Below are 25,752 nucleotides of genomic sequence, written 5' to 3' on the forward strand. Positions count from 1 at the left end.
TTTTAGTCTTCGATTGTCATTACAAATAACACCCTACCCGATCGTTCATCGTTCAAACTCCCCAACTTCACAGGCGACATGATCTGGGACAAATATATTAATTACACTGCCAAGGCTGCTGCAAAAAAAAGGCGGGCTCCTCTACTGCGCAAGAAAATTCCTCAAACCAGAGAGTATCCTACAACTCTACTAACCTACCATTCTCACATTCATGATATACTGTTGCCACATCTGGGATGGTGCTTTCACTCTTAGAAAAGTTTTAAAAAGAGTTTAAAATTAAATAGGTCCCGCACTATTGGCAAAGCTCTAACTTCTGTCCCATCGCTGCTATGTAAGATCTTTGTGCATGTTTCACAAGCAATACAATGACGTGTGCTCTGATAAACCCATAGCACTTGTGCCCCTTTGATGTGCATACTCCACACTACTCAGACCAGCAAAAAAATCGCATATTTTCACTGTAGAGTATTTTACTCTAATAGTTCTGTCTTTTGTTTTTGCCTTTGGGCGGTTAGACTTTGGCATTCCATCTCTATTTCCTGCTTCCATGGCTGTACCAACGTGAAGAAGTTAAAATATAATGTGAACAGATAACTCGCTGCTCAACTCCCCACAGTCCTCTCTAGAATGTAGTATCTTACTTCCAAGTTGCAGTATTTCATTTTGGAGGTGAAATCGACTATAAAAAATGTGTGTGTGATTTATGATTATATTATGCATAGAATTCAAAGACAGTAGAATATATTTCTTATGTTTTAGTCTAGAATTTGTATAATGTTGTCTTACAGGAAGTTTTTCCATCATCATCATCATCATCATCGTCGTCGTCGTCATCGTAGTAGTAGTAGTAGTAGTAGTAGTAGTACTCATCGTCATCATCATCATCGTCGTCGTGAATACTATCATCATCGTCATTATCGTCATCGTCGTCGTCGTCGTTGTAATAGTAGAAGTAGTAGTACTCATCGTCATCATCATCATCGTCGTCGTGAATACTATCATCATCGTCATTATCGTCATTATCGTCATCATCATCATTATCATTATCATCAATGTCATTATCATCACCATCTTCATAATCAGCAAAAGAATCATTATCATTATCATCGTTGTCGTTATGAATGTTACCATAATCGTCGTAATCATCATCACCCTTATCATTGTCATCATTAACGACATAATCGTCATCATCATCATCTTTGATGATAATGACATTGATGATGATAATGATGATGATGATGATGACGATAATGACGATGATGATAGTATTGATGACGACGATCATCATCATCATCATCATCATCATCATCATATTCATCATCATCATCATCACCATCATCATCAGTAGCATCAATATTATCATCATTAATCGTCATCATAATAACCAGCATCATTCATATCATCATTATCATCATCCTCATAATCATTATCATAATCATCTTCATTATAACTATCATCATCATCATCATTATCATCATCATCATCATCATATGTCACCATACGCTTCTATTCTTCACTAATAGTTTAAAATAAAAATAATATCAATAAATTTATTTTCAGTTTTAATTCTTCGAATGAGAGAATTCTAATTTTAAATTCCATTAAGATTCAAAACCACATGATTAAATTTCATTTCAGCTGGTCAGTAATGTGAGAGTTTTTACCGATGCAGAAACAATTCTACTTCTTTTTTTTTAGACTCTTTCTATTTCGGTTCAATTTTATTTGCAGACAGAAAAAGCAGAGACAAGATTATTTTTTTATTATTTGACATCATTTCTGTTTCTTCTTCAATATCACCATGCCCAGTCTTCTTAGTTCGATAAGCTTGGATTTTCTTTTTGGATCTATAGAGGATTTCGCTTCCTTTCCTTTTTAGTCGTCATGATAGCGGCTGTCTTCTGTTTCCTTACATACTAATGTAATAAGAGATATACTTGTTCAATAGACGTTTTTAGATATTTTATCCTTTACAACACTGTGGAATCAAAATGGGTAAACGAATTCATAGTTTTGAAAAAAAAAGTGTCCGAACAAAATCAGCACACCTGCTCCAAAAATAAAGACTTTCTCTCATTAGCACCGTTATTTCCAAATTTCTGTTTAACCTGTCACTATAATACGAATCATTAAATGTCTAATGGAATTTTCCAGGAGTAAATGCTTTCACTAAGCAACGACCGAACCCCTTTCGAACAGAATGGCCTTACATCTATCACGTGCGTGATTAGAATAAATTCTTTTCTATTTATTTTATTATTCATTGTTACTTGGGATATTGAAAAGTTTGAATTTATTTTATGCGATATTTTTATTTGATATAAATAGTTATATTAAAATAAAGTTTATTCGATATCTACAGTTGAGTAGTATTTCACTTCTACAGTTGAGTATTTTTTAATCTTCTATAATATAAATGACAGTGGTCTCTTTGTATGCTTTTATATCCAAAAAGAGTATTAAAATCTATGAAGTAAAACCCAAACAGTTTGATAAATTCTTCATCGACGTTGCCCCAGATGAATATTATCTACAGTTAAAAATGAAATTATTTATTTTGGAGGCAGGTCAAATAGGTCAATTTTTGTCGGTGAGGAGTTATTTTTGTTATATATTATGTAAAAAAAAAAGACGTGAATTCCGTACATTATTATTTTAATAAATTGAAACAAGAGAGAATAATGGCATGGTTAAGTAGGGTGATGCGGAGGAATATGTAAAAATATGGAATCGGGGAAAGCGAAATTTAAAGAGATAGGAGTTTCAATGTAAAGCTGAACACACAGATTTTAATCTTTCCTGTTGCGACCATGTGCCACGAAGACTAACCTGCTCATTAGAATATAAAATTTTAAGCTTCTCGTTCAAACATAACTTACACGGTCCGTCTAAATATTTACATGTATTGGAGCATTGTAAGACTTTTCCTTAAATTAATGGCGATCGTCTACATACTTGGAGTTTCAAGTGATGATTCGCTAGTGATGTTTGGAATTATCGTGTTTTTTTTGTTTATACAGTTGTTATACTTTGATTTAAAATTGATGAGGTTATATCGACAAAGTTTGTTTGTTTTTCAGTTTTTCTCTGGTAAATTATATGGCTTGGTAAATATCGCTTTGATTAAGCAGTTTTTTTTGTAGTTGGCAAAGATTTCCACAGTTTCTTTTCATTATTAACATTTTTTATTTCTATTTGGGAGTTAGAGTTTGAATTATTGCTATTTCTAATGGTTATAAAGAGGCCTTTCAAAGATAATTTCTCATGTTGTTTTTTATTCAGCTCGAATATAAAATATCACGTTTGGAGTCCTAAGGGAATGGTGAAGCACCGTAACACCTTTCTGGCAACTCCTGTAGCTGTGTTGGCCTCCACCGTATTGGTTTGCCTTTCCGTCGGACTTTGTCTACAACGCCGGGACACTGGTAAATGAACAAACCTATATTTCTTTATCACTCGCCCATGTCTGCGTCCAGAGAGGTAACTTCAGCTACGACTTTATAGCCACTGCAGATGCTGCAGTGCACAAGACTAGATGCAGAACACCATTGTCTCATCATACAGAAGGTTGCAATCATATATATATTGAATGATATATATATGGAGAGAGAGAGAGAGAGAGAAAGAGAGAGAATGACAAAGAGAAAAAGAGAGAGAAACAGAGCATGGTAAATATGAGTTGATGTAGGGTTATTTCCAGAATAACTATAAAAATAGGAACGGTAAAATAAATCATATATCTTTGTTTTTGTTTTTTTGTTGTTTTTTTTTTGTTTTTTGTTTTTGTTTTTTTTTGTTTTGTTTTTTGTTTGTTGGTTTGTTTGTTTTGTTTTTTTTTTTTTGCTTCTCGGGAAAAGTTGTAATCGCATACAAAATGGCGGAAATCAGATAAGAGAGTTTTCCAATAACGCATGTGGATAGTCAGATGCATTGGTTCGCTAACACCGCTCTGTGTAAGAGATTAGTGAAAATAATGTTGTTTCGCGTTTCGAAATATAACAAATACAAACTAAAATACGTTAAACAGTGAATAAATATTTCGATAGTCATTAACCAAATATGTAGATAGAACATGGATAAATATTTATACAGCCAATACAGTTAATAAATAAATATTTAGATAGTGAATGAATAAATAATTAGATAATGAATAAATAAATATTTAGATGGCCAATAAATAAATATTTAGACAGGAATAAATAAATAATTAAATAGTCATTGAATACTTATTTAGATAATGAAGGAATAAAAATGAATCCATAATTAAATGAATACGTATTTAGATAATGAATTAATAAATATTTAGATAGTCAATGAATACAATATTTAGATAGTTAATGAATAAATATTTAGATGGCTAATGAATACATATTTAGATAATGAATTAATGCATATTTAGATAGCCAATAAATAAATATTCGGAAAGTGTATGAGTACATTTAAGATAGTCAATGAATAAATGTTTACATAATCAATGAATAAATATTTATATTGTCTATGAATAAATATTTAGATAGTTAATGAATAAATATTTATATTGTCTATGAATAAATATTTAGATAGTTAATGAATAAATATTTAGATAATCAATGAATAAAAGTATTAAGATAATCAATAGATAAATATTTAGATAAAAGCTACAATTTTTTTCAGTTTACTAGTTTGATAATAATCGAGTAACGTCCCTTTTTTCAGTTCAGCTTACGGTTTAATTTATAATAACATTTTTTTTTTACTGTTGGGAGTCAGAGCGTGTCATGGCAAAAATGCCATTCGAAATTAAGGGTCAAGGAGTGTCAGATTGAGGGTGAGACAATACCGTGACGATTGTTAATGGTGGAAGGTGCGTAGGCTTCACTTATTTATGAAAACCGTTCAGCAAACATTTATTTACATTAGGTGTGTGTGTGTGTGTTTGGATTCTTAATACAGCAGGAGGATGTGATGCGTCTAGTATGTTAGGTATAAGTTAGTTCATGCTTGCATGTCTTCTCGCTTCCAGCTAACACCGCTGGCTACTCTCACGGTGAAAATGGGGCAGCTATGTATAAGTCTTCCTTGCCAGTACATAGCTTCTCCATCATCAAGACTCCTACAGTGCCTCCACGTTGGCCACACACGATAACTGGGTGCCTTGCGGCCCCAGGTTAAACCTGTAGGAGATCTCGGAGTAGTAGTGGACCCAAGAGGTAGTGCGTTATGGTCAACCGATGTGTGGACACGCCCTGGCACACTACCAACCACTATCCCACTGTCTTGATGGTGTCCTTGGTTGGGCGAAAACTAGGGAAACCAACCCCAAAATCAAACATTACTGCCTTGTGGGCCTTATCACATCAAAAGGCTAAGAAGTGGGAACTCTAACTTCAAATCCTACTGCTGCCTTGCAGTTTTTCTTAAAAGTCTATGGAACCTCATCCAGAAAGAAAAGGCGTAGTAACGGACACAATAGGGTGACTGTCTGCCTCACTGGGATTACTTTCGGCCAGAAGCTGCGGCCTCCTCTGCTGCCAGTCATCGCGGGTTCGCTCCACTGTAAATGAACATTGGAGGTTCAGAGTGTGCTTATCTGATGCGCAACAGATACTACCTCTAAACTGCGCAAGCACGTTAGGAGCCAAGGTTGAAAGTCCTGTACCAAAAGATAAAACACTAGTCATGGTCAAGGCTGACGGACTGCATGACGATGATGATGATTTACATTAGACTTGTAAACAACCACGTTATAGTCCACTGGGAAGACCCTTCACGGTATTGTGTTTCATAGACGGACAGTTCTAGAGACGACACTTTACTAATGGATTTTAGTTTTAATTTTAAGCAAAGATGGAGAGTTGTGGAGATTTGTTGATAGCTCTTGTACTTAACCATTGTATTTGTTGTGAGTTTTTTTGTGGGGAGTAGAGGGACATAGATAGAAGCTAAGTTGAACATCTGCTATAAAAATGAACTATGTATCATTTTCTATATTTTTCTCTGAAAACTTTTTATCGTTACACATTCTATTTGCAAATTGAAGAATGCTGGCTCTGAAAGGCAGATGAGAAGATTAAAAAAATAAAAATAAAAAAAAGCAATAGTTAGCTGCCTCTGATTCTTTTTGTTTTCGCATTAAAAATATCAGCATTTTTTTTTTCGGTTCTGATATTACGGTTGGCGCAAAAATAATGTCGTTTTTGAACGTTTAACTTCATGTCTCAAAACGACATTATTATACCATCAATCTTATACTTATAACGAGCCTGGTACCCCCTGATGTTTTGAAATCCTCTCAATTTCAAGATTCCGATGAATTGCCGCAAAATTAATATATATATATATATATATATATATATATATATATATATATATATATATATATATATAGTAAGTTATAAAATATATATGGCGATTAAGCTACACTGAATATTCCGCGTTTCATCCACTCTAGGACTATTCAGGCTTATGCGCATAAGCCTGAAGAGTCCTAGAGTGGATGAAACGCGGAATATTCAGTGTAGCTTAATCGCCATATATATTTTATAACTTACTAACTAGCTCTCCTACGTACTTAGCACTTTTGAAGTAAATACTTAACGTTTACGCATAAATTTATACTTTCGTATATTAATTTTATGTGAGTAAATGAAGTAGTTATATATATATATATATATATATATATATATATATATATAAATTATAACACGAAAAATGTAATTGTCTGATTTAGATGCTTGAAAATACCATAAGGTTGAAATAAATTATTGCATCGACAATTATGTAATTTCCGTGTTATAATTTTTATCTTATTGCTCTGTTTACCACATTGAGCTCTCATACCCGGATTTCCTCTGGATTTATTCCATTATAACACTATATATATATATATATATATATATATATATATATATATATATATATATTACAAAAGAGCTAACTATTTTTACAAACTGTACAGGTGAAACCGGTTTCCTCCAAGGGAAGAATTGTCTAGGGAATACAACATTCACACGCAGTCCCCGTTTACATGTATATATCGGTTAAGTAAGATGACGCTGTTATTTTTGCAGTTCTTTGCAGGTGGTGCCGATGTTCTATATACAGCGCCAGGTATTCTAATATGGTAAGCCATCTGTACTGACTAGGCGCAACGTTGCTAAATTTCGGTGATCTAATGGAAAAAGGTAAATCAACTTAATTATGCTGTGAGTATATATATATATATATATATATATATATATACATATATATATACATATATATATATATATATATATATATATATGAGCAAAAAAATGGGCCAAGAGTGTAGATATGTGTTTATTTGTTTGTTTTTCTCTCGTGTCTGTTATAGAGCGTGGTGTCATCAGCATATATACCAATCTCACAGATAATTTTATCAGGGAGGTCATTTATGAATATTAGGAATAATAGAGGTACAAGGATAGACCCTTAAGGCACTTCCGCATTTATATCATATTGTTTAGATGTACGGTTGTTGAGGACCACCTGGATGTCTCTCTTATCTAAGAAGGATTTAATTATGTTAAGTATTCTTTCAGTGATCCGTATGATCTGATTTTCCTAAGAAGACCTTCATTCCATACTCTGTCAAAAGCCTTAGATAAATCTAGAGCTACCGTTCTACCCTCCCTTGATTTGTCTAGTGAATGCTATATACATTCAGAGATTACAGTTAGAATGTCTGCTGTGGAACGGGCTTGCCTAAATCCATATTGTTGGTCGGTCAGAAGTTTAGCATCTGTAAGGTGATGGACTAAAGCTTGGTTAATTATGGAATCAAATATTTTGGCGAAAAGTGGGAGGAGGCTGATGGGGCGATAATTTACTGGGCCAGTTCTTTCGCCAGAATTCTTGAAAACTGGTACCACAGAAGCGGTTCTCCAGAAGGCAGGAAAGCCAGATTCATTAAGGAATTTGTCGTAAAGTTTGCAGGGAACTAGAGCTACTTCGGCGGAGCACTTTTTGAATAGCACAGCCGTGATGACATCAGGTACACATGTTTTTGAAATTCAAAGATGGTGTAATTTTGTAATCATGATGAAGTCCTTTTCTACTGCTGAGTAGAGGCATAATAAATTCTAAAGTTGACATAATAATCGCATGAATTATTCGGTGCTACGAAACAGGTGTTATCAATTACTGAATATTTTAACATGCATAAAGAAAAAACGGTAAGAATTTCGGGGTATAGACCTTTTGTAATGTATTTATATACGCTCTGTAGTTACATCAAGCTTTATCATATATATATATATATATATATATATATATGTGTGTGTGTGTGTGTGTGTGTGTGTGTGTGTGTGTGTGTGTGTGTGTGTGTGTGTGTGACTTGAGTACCATTAGATAGAATCAAACCAAAACATACAACTCTCCATCCTCATTTCTTTAACCTCTGAGCAACGTCCGTATGCATATATTTGTATATATACATATATAGAGAGATAGATAGATAGATAGATTGAGTGATATAGATAGATATAGATATATAAAATATATTAAAATTAAAAGACTGCGTAAATATCATGTAACAGAATTGTAAATACTCTTCCTTTTGTCTTCGATTAATGTAATCGTGCCCAAATTCTTTTCTTTTTAAATTTAATGAGTTCTCATTCTTCTGATAAGTTATGGCGGCTAATATTTAAAAATTGACATAACTATTAAATAATTAAATAACCCTTTTTCGTTTATCTGCTGATATCTCAGACATAATAATTAAATGATTATTTCCTTGCTTCCAAACAGGTGCTGACAAGAATTGAACATTTTAATATGCTGAAAGAAATAAACAGTACACACACATACACACACACGTACACACACACACACACACACACACACACACACACACGCACATATATATATATGTGCTGTCAGGTCATGTCATGTCATATGCTACTGGTACCACGTAATCCAGTACTACCTGCCTCATGGTCAGGTCACCGGCGAGTAAACTGTTTCCCCCACCAGACTTGTTTGGTGAGGAAGGTGGCTAGTCTCCCTGAAGGATTAAAAACAAGACCTTCCAAAGAGCGAATGAACCCTTTTTCGGAGTCAACGGCTAACTAGTACCGTGTGTGTTTGTGTATATGTGTGTGTTGGGGTGGAGAGGGCTCTCGTAAGCCGTGGTGAAGGCAACATTTCTAGGAGAAGTAAATCTCTAATTTTAAAAAACCATAAAGCGGGAGACCAGTACCCGAATTAAGCTGGTCTGCAGTTTAACTTGTTGCTGGCTAACTTGCTCTTGCTTGTTGCTGGATCTCAACATTTTGAATCGAGAGAGAGACTTAGCTGTCGTACAAAGCTAAGACTCTGTAACATCATCTGTGTATAGATACTCCCTTAGGCATTTGTCTATAAAAATGGTCCTGTGGCGATGGAAAAGCTGTGACACGTGGAGGCTTGAAATGCTGGACACATGTAATAATTTGTCTCAGTGACCGTTTTCAGTGGCATGCCTGCTTGAGCGTGTGAATTCACCAGTAGACTAAAAACAAACAAAATAAAACTAAGTCATTTTTGGGCTCATGGACTTTTAAGTATCTGAGGGAGTGGCACTCGTCTGACAAGACGTTACAATGATATATGTATATATATATATATATATATATATATATATATATATATATATATGACACGTCGCAAAATGTCGGGCGACTAGAATATAAAAAAGGCAGATAATTTCTTTCTTTAACAGCACCCAGGGGGTGAAAAGAAAGAAGAAAAAAATTACCACAGAAGCGCTTATAAAAAAAAAATAAATGCATCAACAATCTTACATTTAAAGGCAACAAAAATCGTGCATGAAATTGATGAGATCCCGTGGTCTTGTGGCAAAAACACCAGATAACCTACTGCGAGATGAGGTGTTGGAGTCTCGTCCATGTTTAGCTATACCGATGCGAAATGATACTTCGAAATATGCCTGTCTATAGATAACTTAACTTTATGCACATAAAAATATTTAAATAAATTACAAAAAATAGTCCCAAAATGTGGAGGGACTAGAATGTAAACAAATGGCAGATAATTTCTCTCTATAAAAAACACTTGGGTAATTAAATCTGACTAAATCTGACCCCCAAGATCGCCATGGGCATGGAATATGTGTCTACATTAAGGATGGCTTCCCGTGTGGCAGGGATATCTCTAGAGAAGATCCTAATTTACCCTATATGTGCTTCAGGGTTGCACTTGCTAACACCACTGCATTTATATTTGCCCTCTATAGGCCCCACAACAGCGGAGTTACTATCTTTAAGAGCATATCTGAGAAAATTGACCACATACTGTCTTCACATCCCTCGGCTAACATCCACATATGTGGTGATTTCAACGTCCATAACGTGGAATGGCTGACCCATTCAAATAAGACAGATGACGAGGGAAGGTTTTGTCATGATTTTGCCATTGCTTATGACCTCACTCAGATTGTTCGCGAACCCACCCGTGTGCCCGATACACCCGGTCAATATGCAAGCCTCTTAGACCTTTTTCTCTCAACTTCCCCTGAGCTATGTTCATGTTCTGTTCATTCTCCTCTAGGATCCTCCGACCACTCCGTCGTATCAGTTAAGATAAAAACGAAATGTAAGAAGCCCCCAGACGTACCCCTCCACCGTACTGTATACCGATACTCTGTGGCTGACTGGGATAGCTTCCGTACATTCATATCTGATTTACCTCTGCACTCCATGTTTAAAAAGGATGTGTCCTCTATAGTATCAGATCTGACCGAATGGTTAATTGTAGGCATAGAGCAATTCATACCATCTAAAAAATTTCAGCAAAAACCTAACAGCCAGCCATGGTTCTCCCCAGAATGTGCTGCTGCTATCGTGCACAGAAATCACTTTTTCCATAGCTACCAACGTAATAGATGGACTGAAACTAAAGCTGCTTTCAGGTCTGCCAGCAACCACTGTAAAAGAGTAATAAAAAATGCAAGAGAGTTATATGCCCAGTCTGTTAAATCCAAGGTAGCTGATCAGCGGCTTGGATCCCACCAGTTTTGGCAAATAACAAATAAAATCCTGAACAGAAGTGTGCGTTCTATACCAACCATTATCAATGGACCAGAGGTCATCTCGTCAGCGTCAGACAAGGCCAAACAATTTGCAAAAAACTTTGCAGCTAATTCTACCCTATGCGACGAAGGCCATCAACTCCCCATATTTCCTCCTGTAACACAGAAGAAGCTAGGTAACATACAAATATCCGTGAAGGAGGTCGCCAAACTAATAAAGAACCTAGATTCCAGTAAAGCAACTGGCCCTGATGGCATCCCAATTATAGTGTTAAAAAAGCTTCAACCAGAACTTTCTCCCATACTTACGAAACTATTTAAGCGCTGTCTTAAGGAGAAGTGCTTTCCGACTCCCTGGAAGACCTCTTCAGTTTGCCCTGTATTTAAGAATTCAGGTGATAAGTCATCTCCCTCTCAATACAGACCTATAAGTCTCCTGTGTGTTATGAGTAAGTTGCTGGAATCCATATTAAATAGAGAAATAGTCAACCACCTCAGCAGGAATAACCTTCTTAGTGACACACAATATGGTTTCCGCTCTGCAAGATCTACCGCAGATGTGCTGACGGTTATATCCCACGGGATAAGTGAATCTCTTGACAAAGGCTTCCTTTCTAGGGCAATTGCTCTTGACATATCAAAGGACTTTGACAAGGTATGGCATAAGGGTCTACTTCACAAGATTTCCAGCTACGGTATAACGGGAAATGTTTTCTCAATCATTAAATCATTTCTCTCCGATAGGCTCATAAGAGTAGTGGTCGATGGACAAAAATCGGAGGCCTGCAATATAAATGCTGGAGTCTCCCAGGGGTCAATCCTGGGCCCAACTCTCTTCCTGATCTACATCAATGACCTCCCTAAACACATACTTAAATCATTCGTTGACATCTATGCTGATGACACAACCATCTACGGCAACACATCAAAGGCTGTAAATGACAAAGTTCTCTCTGATTCTCTCTCCTCTGATCTCGAGCGTGTGGTTCAGTGGGGGAAGATGTGGCTGGTTACCTTTAATGCATCCAAAACCAAACTCCTATCCTTACATTATCAACGCTCTGATCCCCAGATGGCATCAATTGTGATGGATGGCTCTCGTCTGGGTGAGGCTCCGTGTTTTGACAAGCTTCTGGGTTTGACCTTTACTCCTGATCTGAAATGGAACACGTACATCAAGTCTGTTGCCAAGGTCGCTGGAAAGATGGTGGGATCCTTCTACCGCTCGAGAAGATATCTCACTACTAATGCAATTCTCTATCTATATAAAAGCCAAGTACGTCCAAGGATGGAATATTGTTGCCATATCTGGGCAGGAGCTGCTAAAAACAGCCTATCCTGCCTTGACAGAGTACAAAATAGACTTCGTGGCTTAGTGGGGGATGCCCTTTTCTCTACCCTGCAACCTCTCTCCCACAGAAGAGACGTTGCGAGCCTGTCCTTGTTTTATCGTTATTTCCATGGCAGATGCTCGTCTGAACTCCAATCTCTGGTCCCCCCTCGCCAATCTTTCACGAAAAACACCCGTCTAGCTGAATCCACTGTGAAATATTTCCCCCACTCTATATCTGTGCCTAAATCAAAACGCGGATTCCATGAACAAAGCTTCTTTCTTAGAACTGCACACCTGTGGAACTCTGTTCCGTATGCCTGCTTCCCTCCAGACTACAACTTGGATGTCTTCAAGTCCAATGTTAACAAATTCCTAATGAACCGCCCCCTTAAGTAAACACTTCAGCAAATCTCCTCACTAACTTAATGTACTTGCAATAACCCTTATCCCTGAGTGGCTTCCGGGCCTTGATAAGTGGTGATCACTGTGTAAAAAAAAAAGAAAGAAGAAAAATACCACAGAATCGCTTATAAAAAATAATTCAACACCCTTCTATGTATATATATATATATATATATATATATATATATATGTGTGTGTGTGTATATATATATATATATATATATATATATATATATATATATATATTTAAATATATATATATATATTTAAATAAGGGGGTGGTCACCAACAATGTGTATTTTTTAACATTATTTTATTATTCCGCGTTTTGCATTGAAAATTATGTTTATATCATTGTAATAATGTTTTTAAATCATTGAAATCGTTTTTAACGCGTTTCAGACGTTCTGTGTAGCGTCCTCTTCAGAAATTATTTAAAATGCTTAGAATATATTCAAGATGTGTTAAAGATGTAAAAGAACATTTTCGTAGTTCATTTGAAATGTTTCCGAGAGGTGGAAACGTGTAAATGATTCTACTTTTCATTCGTATGTTCAATTTTTATTACTGGTTCATTGGGCTGTAGTCACTGCTGTCTTATGTTTCTCTTAGGTTATGGGTTGGGGTGCAGCAGTAGCAGCAGCAGCAACAACAAAAACAGGAAGCGTACTATGATTTTTTCGAGTGGGGGGGGGCACGTTTCTGCCGAGCAACGCCGGTTAGCGGATAACGCTAGAAATAAATAAATAGGAAATTATCAAGTGTTCAGAGAGAGTGAAATATGTTAGAATATTTGTTTTCATTTTAAACAGCAATATTGAAAATATATACGAAAATTAACCGTTTGCTTCAATGAATCGCAATCGTAAAATAAAATAAATATAAATTATCGATAGATAATTTTCGTAATTTCAATGCTTTTAAGTAATCTAATTTTGGAAAATTTGTAGATGAACACTCTCTGCTATTCCTCTTCCCACCTCTATGATTTTCTATTTTAGACGAGTACTTTTAGTGAAAGAAACAATAAACAAAAAAGGCAATAAACTAATCTTTTTATCAATAACCCTAAGTATGAGTGGTAAGGACATAAAATGATATGTAATAGCCTAAAAAAAGTAGAATATAACACAAAAACATGAATAATTTATCTGACATAGTAAAAAAGGAAAAATAATGGTTAGCAGCATTAAGATTCAAGAACGGTTCGAAAACAAGGGATCATTGTACATTAAATTTATATGCGAAACTGATCCAAATTCTAAACTGACTTTTTAATGTTTTGGGGGTTTTATTTTACATAGACAGCACCACTTATCAAGGCCAAGAGGCTACTCGAGGATAAGGGTTAAAGAGTGTACAGTAGAAATTGGACAATATAGTAATCGTTAGTAATGGAAATTCGGTAAATTTGTTAACTTATATGGAACGGCTCATCAAAAAGTTGTTTACGTTAGACTTGAAGACAACCATATTGTAGTCAGCTGAAAATCCGGAAGACGATTCCATAGGCATGCAGTTCTAAGAAAGAAGCTTTGCTCATGGAATCTACGTTTAGGTTTAGGCACAGATAGAGAGTGGGGGAAATTATGGATAGTGTTTTTCTGCTAGACGGGTGTTAATTTTACTTTCTGTCAATTTTTTCAGGACATTCACACGTAATTGCCTGAACTAGAATCTCAATTTTTAGAGGTTGGGCAACAGACAGCGTGAACAAACAATATTGATCTACAATAGTTTTATCCATTAAATTCTGATGTGCAAATGTGTTCATTTTTAATATACGTTTTTATATACAGTTTAAACAGCTTTTGTAATCAAAATCTTGCTAACTCTCTTGATTCTGATTTGGAGCATGAGGTGAAAGGGGGTAATTTAGTTAATTTTAACCCTAACCCGAACCCTTCTCTGCTTTCGCTTTTTCAGTTAAAATTCTAGGACTTCATAGCAGATATAAAATAAAAGACCCGTATCCAATATATTTCTAAGATTGTGAAAAAAATGGATGGATCTTTTTACTGCTCCAAAAATATAAATTCCTAATGCAAATTGTTAGCTTTACAAAACTCAGACACATCCTAATTTGAGTGCCGTTTCTAAATTGGAGGGGGGGTGTCGCTTATAGCATTTTTTTTTCATTTTTTTGATAGAGTTCAAAATCAACTTCATAATCTAATGAGGAGAGTTATCTCTTCCTTGTAGCTCCTTTCTTACAGAAGAAACCTTGCTAGTCTTTTTCTACTCTATAATTATTTTCATGAAACGTGCTAGACTGACTTTTAATATTTCGTTACTTCCTATCAAACTTTCATAAGAAGAGCATATCTACTATCTGCAAGGAATTTTCCGTTGTACATCAGAGTTTTCACAAGCAGTTTCTTTCCAAAAGTTTTCCATCCGTGAAACACGTTACCACAGAAATACTTCCATTTGAGTTACAACTTAGGCGTTTCAAACTTCAGACACATTGTCATAAATAACGAAATTTTATTCAATTTATTTATCATTTTCAATCCACACACAGTATCTTTCAACTGACAATCTATTCATTTCACTGAACCTTATCTTGAGCAGCATTTAGCTTTGATAAATACTGACTCACCATTAACATATAAATGCATTACACATTAAAGTTTTCTAATTTCACCCATGATTAAATTTTATTTCGTTGGTTTCATTAATAATGATTCCCGGAGGATTTAAATTGTAGAATTTAAACTAAGAAACCCAATTTGCTTTTTGGTCCCCCGACAAAGGGAGGGTGGACCTGTAAATTCACCCTTGTCTGTTCGTCCATTCGTCCGTCCGCATTTTTCTCAATAACTACGCCTGGAAATATTTTTGAAATTTTGCACAAACATTAAACATGATATAAGTAAAAAAGTAACTGAACGGATTTCCCGGGAAAACTCCGGTTGCCCCCCTAGGGGTTCCTTTCGGATTAAAATGGCTAAAATTGACACTTTTGTGCTTATTAAAAAAATGATTGGATTTTTATAAAACTTTCTGAAAAGTTGTCACTAACTGATTTCTATATAAATGTTGTTTGTCTATACTTCGCTAACTCTTTGGTGTGCCCAACGGGCTCTTTTATGGCTAATAAAAACACTCCATTTTTGGGACCATTTTACCATAATTGTCCAACATTTTCTGTGTATGTCTATTTAGCAGTTTTGCATGATGCTGAACTCAAATTTATATATGCTAAGGCCTTGGGGACCTTTTGGGCTAAATGGGAGAGGGGCAAATAATGGACTTAGTCATTTCTTTTTTTTCTTTTGCATAGTGCAAAACTCGAATTTACGTATGTTAACGCCTAAAACTGCACCGTTTTTTTTTTGTTTTTTTTTTTTCATTTTCACGTCCGTGAGGACTGTTGGTGGGTAAATGGGGGTGGGGTAGGGGGTGGTGAGAAAATACTGAACTTAGTACTTTTTTTTCTTGCGTTGTTCACTGTGCACTCACAGGGCATAATTCTTGCTTCACTTGTTTCCACAGAAATTTAGCTGCGGATGTTTTTAAAACTATGTAAAAACAATTATTAAAATTTTGATCAAATAATTTGGATTTATCAAAAAAAAAAGGTCGGATATTATTTTCAATTAAAACTTTTTATGTGTGCACATGAATGCCTTGAATATATTTATTTTACACGATCTCAAGATCCCAACAATACATAAGTACTGAAAAGAATGAACCACCAACTAAAAAAGATGGGCTCTCCACTCTAATTTCATTGACAATCTTTGCCAGTTCGATTAAAATATTAAACAAGCTAGATCTGGCAAAAAGTAAAAATTATAATGTGTAGAGTATTTGGAAAAGAAACAGAAAAGCTTGTAAAATGTTCAATCATAAATTTTAAAATTACCAGAAGAAAATGGAGCACACTTCATGCAAATGAAAAAAAAACAAGATTGTGTAGCAATCCATGAGTAGTAGAATAATTCCTAGTGTTACACAAAGGACCCGGTCTAAGGCGGGTTGACATGCTAGTATATATATGCGTATAGGTGCATATACATATATGTATTTATATGGATAAAAATGTGTCACGCGTCTGCGGATGGAATGTGGGAAACATGGCAGCTAAATCAGAATTGTTTCAATATTTCTTACGAATGTAAACAAAATCTGTTATTGTTTGAGAAAGAATGTAGCAATTAAAGAAATCTGGTTATATTGGTGTTTTTAAAAGTTGACAGGAAAAAGTGACACAAAAAGATTGGCAGATTGAGGTTTGATTATCAATCAAGCGGACGCAACGATATACTTCTCTCTGTCGCTCTCTCACTCCTCTCTCTATCCACCATAACAGAGAAACAACAAGGAATAAAAACGGACTGCTGCTTACACCAAATATGTTGTTATGTATTTGAATTCTAGAAAAAAAAAGGTTCCTAATATAACACTAGTACTTGAAGCAACCAAGCAAAACTGAACAAACTGGTAAAGCATTGAATATTGAATATTGAAACCAAGTTAATAATAATAATAAGACTCATAAGTTTAAAAGATTTTGTCAAGCAGATACAAGAAATAAATGAGGTTGATACTTACTAATATAAAACAGGATATTTAAGACAAAGGTTGGTTAAAAATATCCTTAATTGTGTTAAATAGTCTTAAAATTATGTCACAAGTTGGAGTCGATAACTCAAAAGCTAAGGACTGAAATTTTAGATAGTGATTGCTGTTACAAAATGGCATCAGATTCATACATTAAAATCCAAAACATACGAAATTGAAATACCACACATTTTTTTAACTTTGATGAGACTTTTAAAGTCAAACCTATAATACATGGAGGACTTCATTAGCTACAATTTGGGTAAAGCAAGAGTCTCTACGAAGAAGAGGACCAAATGTATTGCCAAAAATATAGGTTTATCTTGACCTTTAACCTTAAATTAGATATCTAACCTTTAACCGTTAAACTAGAGATCTAAAAAATTAAATCAGTTCTAACTTGGATCATGATCAATATTTTGACCAAGTTTAGTGATAATTGATCAAGCAGTGTGAACTCTAAGCTATACGAAAATGAACAAACATGACTGAAAACATAACAACAACGGTGAAAGTATAAACAACTATAAATTTGTGTGACGAGTCATATTAGCAGAATATAAATGTCTCTACATGGGAAATATCAAAATTAACAAAAAAATCTCTTTTTAAGTTGTACATATAAAATATTGAAGTATTACAGAAAATGCCTGAAAAAAGTGTTTTTTTTTTCTACAAATAATCTCGACTTTGAAAGACTGAAATAGACTATAAGTCCAATATTCATAGATTAAATAATGAAAAATTGAATTGGGAATAAAATGCAGTTAACTACATATTTGTGCGTTTATTGGTTTGGGTGCTACTAGGATTTACGTGAGTCATTATGTTGTATTTGAATGATTGTCGACCACTTTTAAATATGGCTGCCGTTCTCGTGAATGTGCATCATTTATGTTTGTGAAAATTAGTATCATGTTCAGGAGTCTATGGGCATTCATTGTTTTTTGTTCCACCCCCAACCGATGTCACAGAATTAAAAATCTAGAGGGATTCTTACCTTTGGATCCATAGCTCATGAGAATTAGAAAAGCTAAGGTTGCATTAGTCTAATTGTATTAGCGTTAACAATACATCTTTGTTTGCTTACAAAACAACGTTTTCCGCGTTGATGAATCAGCTTTTCGAAGACAACAGCATTCAACGATTTTCTTGTTTCCAAACGGAATTATTCAGTTTTCAATTTTAAAAAGATATTTAATATTCATTGCGTAAATGGCATAATATCCTTGATTAAAAGTAACATATTATTTCCTTCATCGTTGTTTTATTAAAAAAAATTTTTTTTTTCGATGTTTTTGTGAAGTAGGTCCTCCTCTTATGTTTTCCTCTTTTCTATTTTATTTTTCTTTTTGAAAATTTTAAAATAATCAATGAAACGTTTTAAAGTCGAGTCGCATTTTTTCATTGCAAAGCATATGAGTGTTCTTTTAAGAGGGGATACTTTTTAAGTTTAGTTTCAAATGTGCGTTGCTTTTTAAAAAGAAATAAAGTTTTCTACATTTGGAAAAGAATGAAAACAAGTAAACACTCTTTCCTTCTATTATTCACTTCGTTAAGTTTATTTTTTGTTTCATTTATTGCCGGTTTCACCAATTCTTTCATTCATTACTGTGTTTCTTTTTCTGTGTTTTTTTTTTCTCTTTTTTTATTCATACTTTAGTCACTACTTTATGGGCTCCCCGTGAGTGCAGAGTAAAGGATAAGCTAGAATTTCATGTGGAAAAAAATCCAGTTCACCAATAAATCTCGCCTCAGTATAGAATGATTACTCCTTCACTGACCGAATACAGAAAAAATGATGTATAATGCCAGAACTTCCCCTATATATATATATATATATATATATATATATATATATATATATATATATATATATATATATATATATGCGTGTGTATGTGGAGAGAGAGAGAGAAAATCCATTTACCAGACTATCGATTCACGTGAAATCACGTTTTTCTTCAGCCTACTCCCTCTGCTTCACTTTTTGTTATCAAGTGCAGTTTAATCAAATACTTTTGCATGCAAAATCAATCCCGCATTTTGCTAAATCCTACCCTCTGATGAGAAGGAAAGTATTTCTTCGAAACTCCGCGGATTAAGGATTATCCCCTTATTTAGCGTTTCCTTTTCAAATTAAATGTTTTTAACTCTTTTTCAAAGTGTTTTAACATGTTTTACTAACTATTTGCTCTTATATATATATATATATATATATATATATATATATATATATATATATATAATAAAATACGCATCAAGTACGATGAAAGCTAAATCACAAAGTAATATTAGGAAAATAAACAAATGTATTACTTGTATAAAATTCATAATTGAAATATATTTCGGAACCAAACTCCATCCTAAGTATGTTGTTTTTTTTCTTTTATTATCCTTCTTCTTTCTTGCCATGTTGTAAAGTTATAGAAAAAAATATGTTTGTAAAGTGCCGCGCGTTGTCTCTCAGCGGTTGTATTTTGAAATGTTGGTACTGTGCATAGGCAACGCGAGATTAACGTCAAGGTTGTGGGTTCCATTATAGAAACGTTGATTTTATTTGAATAACATAAAATATGCATCAAGTGCGCTTGAACGCCAAATCACAACGTAATATTAGGAAAGTAAACAAATATTTTACTTGTTTGAAATTCATAATTTTAAGATATTTCGGAGCTAAACTCCATCCTCAGTAAAAAAGAAAGAAAGAAAGAAAACAATATACTGACGATATTGTCCGGAATTGAATGAGCATCGACAGATGTTCCACTTCTTCATATGTTCATTATGATCGAAACTGGTGAAATCATCAGTTTTTAATCAAATCGATTGATTATCTGCTCTAGTTTGGAATTCCTCGCATGTTTCCCCGTAGTGACTATGTCCATAATACATAAATTGCACTGTAGACAATCTACTATAGTGCTCAAAACAGAAACATTAATTTCGAACCTGCGCTTGTCTTATTAAAGAACCAACTATTGATGGTTGGTTGGTTGGTTGTTTTTGTTTTACGGCATATCAACCCTTTTTGGGTTATTTAATGCCGAATCCAAAGATTTTGAAAAAAAATTTAATAGAATATATTTGTTGTTTTCAAGTCGGTTTCTATTTAATCCATAGTTGGGACCCTAACAGGTACTACCACTCCGGGTCAGAGTGGACCTGGGAGCAATGACAATTAAAGGGTTGCTCCACACTCCCCAAAGCCCGCAAGCTGGAGCCTCACCACTGGATATAGTTTAAGGTCATATCCAGGACCAACAACTATTGATTTTATATTGTTACATGATTACTTAATTTGAAGTTAAACTTTCACAAGTCAAGTATCATACTTCGGTTGTGCCCTAAAAAGAAACATTCTTTTCTAACGCGTTCCTGACTTATAAAAAATGTACATCTGATTTTAAAGGCTGGGCCTTTCAGTCTGTGCGATGATAAAACTTCTCACATGCACTTGTGATGTTAGGTTGTATAGCGGTGTTAACTTTGGTTAATATTGGACTTCCTTATTTAATTGGAGGTTTCGATTATCATTCTCATACAAAACCTACGTAAGAACACTCCCAGACACACCAATTACCTTCGTGTGAAATTTCAAAAACGTTGGTTCAGCCGTTTCCTAGTCTATAAGGAACGAAATCACATACACAGAGACAAATCTCCTTTTGTATTATAGTAGATAAATAGATACATACTAGACTATCCGTAACCCGTTGGATTAGTATGTTATATTAGCTATGGAATTCATGTATGAGCGTGACACTTGTGACGTAAAGAAAATAGTTGTTTTTTTATATAACAGAAACATTTCTATGAAAGTATATCAAAATGAAAAATCACGGACGGATCACTCAAACATGAAAAAAAATTCTCCCTATTCGTGTAAAGTTACCTATTTTTCCGAATAATAGCTCAAAAATCGAAAATTAAATATGATTTTCCGAGGAATCGAACGCCGACGAAAGTCATTTAGCAGCAAAAACGCACATGAACCTACCAATGAGAAATATAAGAATGAAAAACCCATATTAGAATACTTCAACCAAGTTATAGAAACTTAAAATCTAAAAGAAAAAATAATTAATAAAAATTGAAGCAAAACTAAAACCTAAATAAATAAAATAAAATAAAACTAATATTGAAACAGATTAGTAAATGTGTCAACAAATTCACCGTTCTCACACAACTATTTTGTATCTAGAAATGTAAACAAAAAATAAAAAAGAACGAAGGAAGGAAAAAGGACAGATAGAGAGTATTAGTAGTAGGAGTAGTAGTAGTATTCTTGGCTATACTATAATTGTTCCTATGTATGTCAGTATAGTTGTAATAAAGAATTGTTGCAAAACACCCCCACTCTTCCCATAATAATTTAAAAAATAATAACGCTAATATGTCAGTGCGCAGGTCAAAATCTGCAAAAGAAGCGATTTGTGTATATTTGTTTACGTTGTTATGGGTTAATGTTGCGCATGCGCAACCAGATGTCGTAAACCGGAAAGTGGGTTACATCACTCGTTACAAGGTCATTTGAGTTTTACAATTATATAGATATAAATGTGTGTGTGTTTGTGTGTGTGGAGAGAGTAGAAAACGATCATAAATATATATATATATATATATATATATATATATATATATATATATATATATATATATATACAGGGTGACCCAAAAGAACGGGCCCCAAATCTAATTAGGCCCCGTGTCTTAATGTTTTGTCCGAATGAAATAAAATTTTGGTCGTAACTAGTTTATTATATTTAAAAAAATCACATCAAAGCACTAGGGTCTTTGGCCTTTTTTTTCTCCGTTCTACAGCATATGTTGTAGATGGCCTCCTTTAGCTTTTGTTTTTTTTTAGGGGGGGGTCACCCTGTATGTATATATATATATATATATATATATATATATATAATGAAATCAAAGTAATTTCAGTGTTTACCTGATATAAGCAATAATAGTAAATATAAATACTAGTATTTATATTTACTATTGCTTATATCTAGTATTTATATATAGATATTTAAATCCCAACCAAATAAAAAGCTCAATACATACACACACACACACACTCTCTCTCTCTCTCTCTCTCTATATATATATATATATATATATATATATATATATACTAGCATGGGTGCCCGGCGTTGCCCGGGTATTTGGAGGTGTATGTTCAGCATAAAAGAAAAGAAAAAAAAGCAATAATTTTTTTTTTAATTTGACCCCTTAAAATTTATTGTTTTGGGCTCAATTCAAGTTATTAAGTTAGATCCATGTCCAAGGGAACTATATCTAAAATTTCAAGTGTTTATACCCAAAATTGTCGTGTAGAGTTCTCAAAGGTCAAATCGTTAACCTTGGACCCCTTAATAGCTACATTTCTGGGCTAAAACAGATTACAAACATTTTCCCAAATCTCAGTACCCTCTATATCAAATTTCGAGTCTATAGACTGAAAATTGACAGAGTTATTGCGTAGGGAAAGGTACACAGACACACACAAAAACACACACACAGACACACACACAGACACGTTCACTTTTATAGATATATAGATATACATATATATATATGAGAGATAGAGAGAGACAGAGACAGACAGAGACAGAGAGAGAGAGAGAGAGAGAGAGAGAGAGTAGGAAAAATATTGTGGACGTGTTCTTGGGAACTCCGTGACACTCGTTTCCTCGTTTTCCCCTTACTCCTTATTTTCGATGAGTAATGTTTTTGACAAAGAGATGAAAACGCTGTATACTTGGCCGATAGCCCTTTTTTCTGAGTTGTCGCTTGAGATGTCCTTATTTTCTCTTTCCTTTTCTATCTTTGAGGCTATGTCACAAATAAGGGTTCTGATAGTAAACTTTTAGCTGGGCTGACGTTATCTGTCTGATAGTCAGAGACCCGAAACTTGGATTAATCGCAACGGAGGCTGTCCTATCTGTCTCCTCTTATCCTTTCTCTACTTTCTCTTCTATCTTCCCTATTTTTACTTTCTTGGCTCTTCTTTAATTTTCCCTATTATTTCATTCTTTTGTACTGATACCGATACATATACACTCTCTCTTATTTACCGTTGTATGTTGTTGCTACCTTTAAGGATTATTCATCATTTTATCGTATTCCTTCATTCTCATTTCTCATTTTATGTTTTAATATCATGAAGCCAGATCTTTATATATTAGTATTTTGTTAATTTCGGCCCTTTTTTCTGATGAGAAGCATTTATCTCCTAAATGATATAGTTTAAAGATTTTATTTTAATTTTCCCTTTCATTTTTTCTTATTGTCCTGATGATATAATAAAGTTATATATATATATATATCTTTTATTCATGACTTTATTTAGTATTATTATTATTGTTTATTATCATATTAGTGTTTTCTCCTCTTAATAGTGTTGATATTTTCTTATCTTAGTAAGTTTTGCTTTGTTTTATAGCTACTCTTTAGTAACATAATTATATATATATATATGCATATATATGTATAAATAAATATATATAGGTATATACATTATCGTCAGATTTGTAAATGCTTATAAAATCGTGTTAAATTGTAAAAGAAACATTACAATGGCGGATTTTTTGTTCTAAGCAAGGCCTTCGTATTATAACAACTTAGTCTCACTGAAGCACATCATTTGACTCATGCGCCGAGATGCATTTTTACTTCAGCGCTCAGAGATAATTGAACCTCTAGATTTGAAACCAGTTTGTTAACCATTGGACTAGTTTCCGTAACCTACATACTTCAAGAATGGTGCGTTTATCTGCGAAAACGGATTAAACGGCAGATATGTTTGACACTGACAAGTTCCCGCCGTATGTTGTCGGAAAATAGAGCGTTGAGATAAATACCGCGCTGTGCAGCATTTCATCAAAGGAGACTATTTTGATCAATACAAGACGGCGGACTTTACTTTTATGACATTTCTTTGATGCGTGTTCGAAATTCAAATTCACGGTTCTGCTGTAAGTAAAACTTGACACTTTAAGGAGGGCGTTTGACAGACGAACACATGTTTTATGATGAGTCAACAGGTTATGGTAGGTTGAGACTGGAAACTCTACGTGACTAAAATAAAATAGGACGGGAGAAACATAAGAAAAAACAAGACAGGTTGTTAGACACAGATAAACAAAGGTAAAACATGTGATGTAGATCGGAGTTCCCAAGCATTCTATATGCAACACGTTTTCACAAATTCTATTTGCTTATCTTAATTCTTGAAAAGAACTTGGAGCAAGTTGCACTTTAAGGTGCAAATCACATGTATAAATAAATAGGAAAAAATGGTTAGTCAAAACAAAATATCGATTTGACAGATGGATTACTCTCAATCTAATCGTTTATATAATATATAGTATATAATTATTCTATATAGTATGTATAACAAAGCAGTTTCTTTTCTCGTTCTTGTTTATCTAAGTGATACAGCTTTTATTCAGAATTTATTCAAGGGGACCAGAAAAATATCAAATTCCCAGGTGATATAGTTTGGCCGTTCAAAACAGAGGATAGTTGTATTCTATGAGAGTACAGGATTATATCTTAAGGGTGGAGGCATATTACAGTTATTTTACTAATCACCATTAATGATCTCCTAAATTACAATCTTAGATCAATCATCGACATCTATACAGATGACACTAATATATATGGCAATGCTTCGATAGGTGTGTAAGAAATTTCGTGAAAATAGTGAATAATTCCACCCCAGCTTTCCAAGCTTATAACTCCTCGAAAAATGTAATTCAAGCCCTAAGTTTTTTCAATTAAAGGAGCAAGGACCAAGGTTTCATTAAAAAAAAACAAAAAAACAACGTGCTTTTTATAAAAAAAAGGTTTTTAACTTCGGACTTTACTAAATTAATTTCTTAAAAAAAAAACAGTACTTTTTTTGTTTTAAATTTGAATATATTATTTATTGACCTTTTCTCTTCAATTTGTGATATATAAGATTTTGGTACATAAATTAATTATTTACTTTTTAATAGACATTTCAAAATGGGAGGCGTGAATTAATCGACCACCTGTTTTCCAAGCTTATAACTCATCGAAAAATTTAATTCAACCCCTAATTTTTTTTTCAATTAAAGGAGCAAGGACCAAGGTTCCATTAAAAAAAAAGAAAGAAAAAACAAATAACGTGGTTTAAAAAAAAGTTTTTAAACTTCAAACTTTACAGGTAAAATTCTAAAAAACACTACGTTTTTTTGTTTTAAATTTGAATATATTATTTATTGACCTTTTCTCTTCAATTTGTGCGTAAATTAATTATTTACTTTTCGGTGAGTAAATTAATTATTTACTTTTTAATAGACACTTGCAAATGGGGGCGTGAATTAAAAAGAAACGTTTGTCTAAAATATTATATTCGGTTTATTGGAAAAATCATAAAATTTCA

General features: G+C 33.8%; 1 protein-coding gene and 1 long non-coding RNA gene across 2 annotated transcripts in view; one reads left to right on the plus strand and one right to left on the minus strand.

Moving 5' to 3' along the window:
* The window catches only part of LOC145252754 (uncharacterized), a 160,688-nt gene extending 156,932 nt beyond the window's left edge, over positions 1 to 3,756 (plus strand). The window contains exon 2 of the long non-coding RNA XR_013863669.1: positions 3,286 to 3,756. This is a non-coding gene — a long non-coding RNA (uncharacterized LOC145252754). The remainder of the gene's footprint in view (positions 1 to 3,285) is intronic.
* Positions 1 to 25,752, minus strand: part of LOC145252753 (uncharacterized) — a 511,723-nt gene that overhangs the window by 405,662 nt on the left and 80,309 nt on the right. The gene's annotated exons all lie outside the window — the stretch shown is intronic.

Source organism: Euprymna scolopes, chromosome 29 (genome assembly GCF_053919585.1).
Source record: "Euprymna scolopes isolate OS-2025 chromosome 29, ASM5391958v1, whole genome shotgun sequence".
NCBI lineage: Eukaryota > Metazoa > Mollusca > Cephalopoda > Sepiida > Sepiolidae > Euprymna > Euprymna scolopes.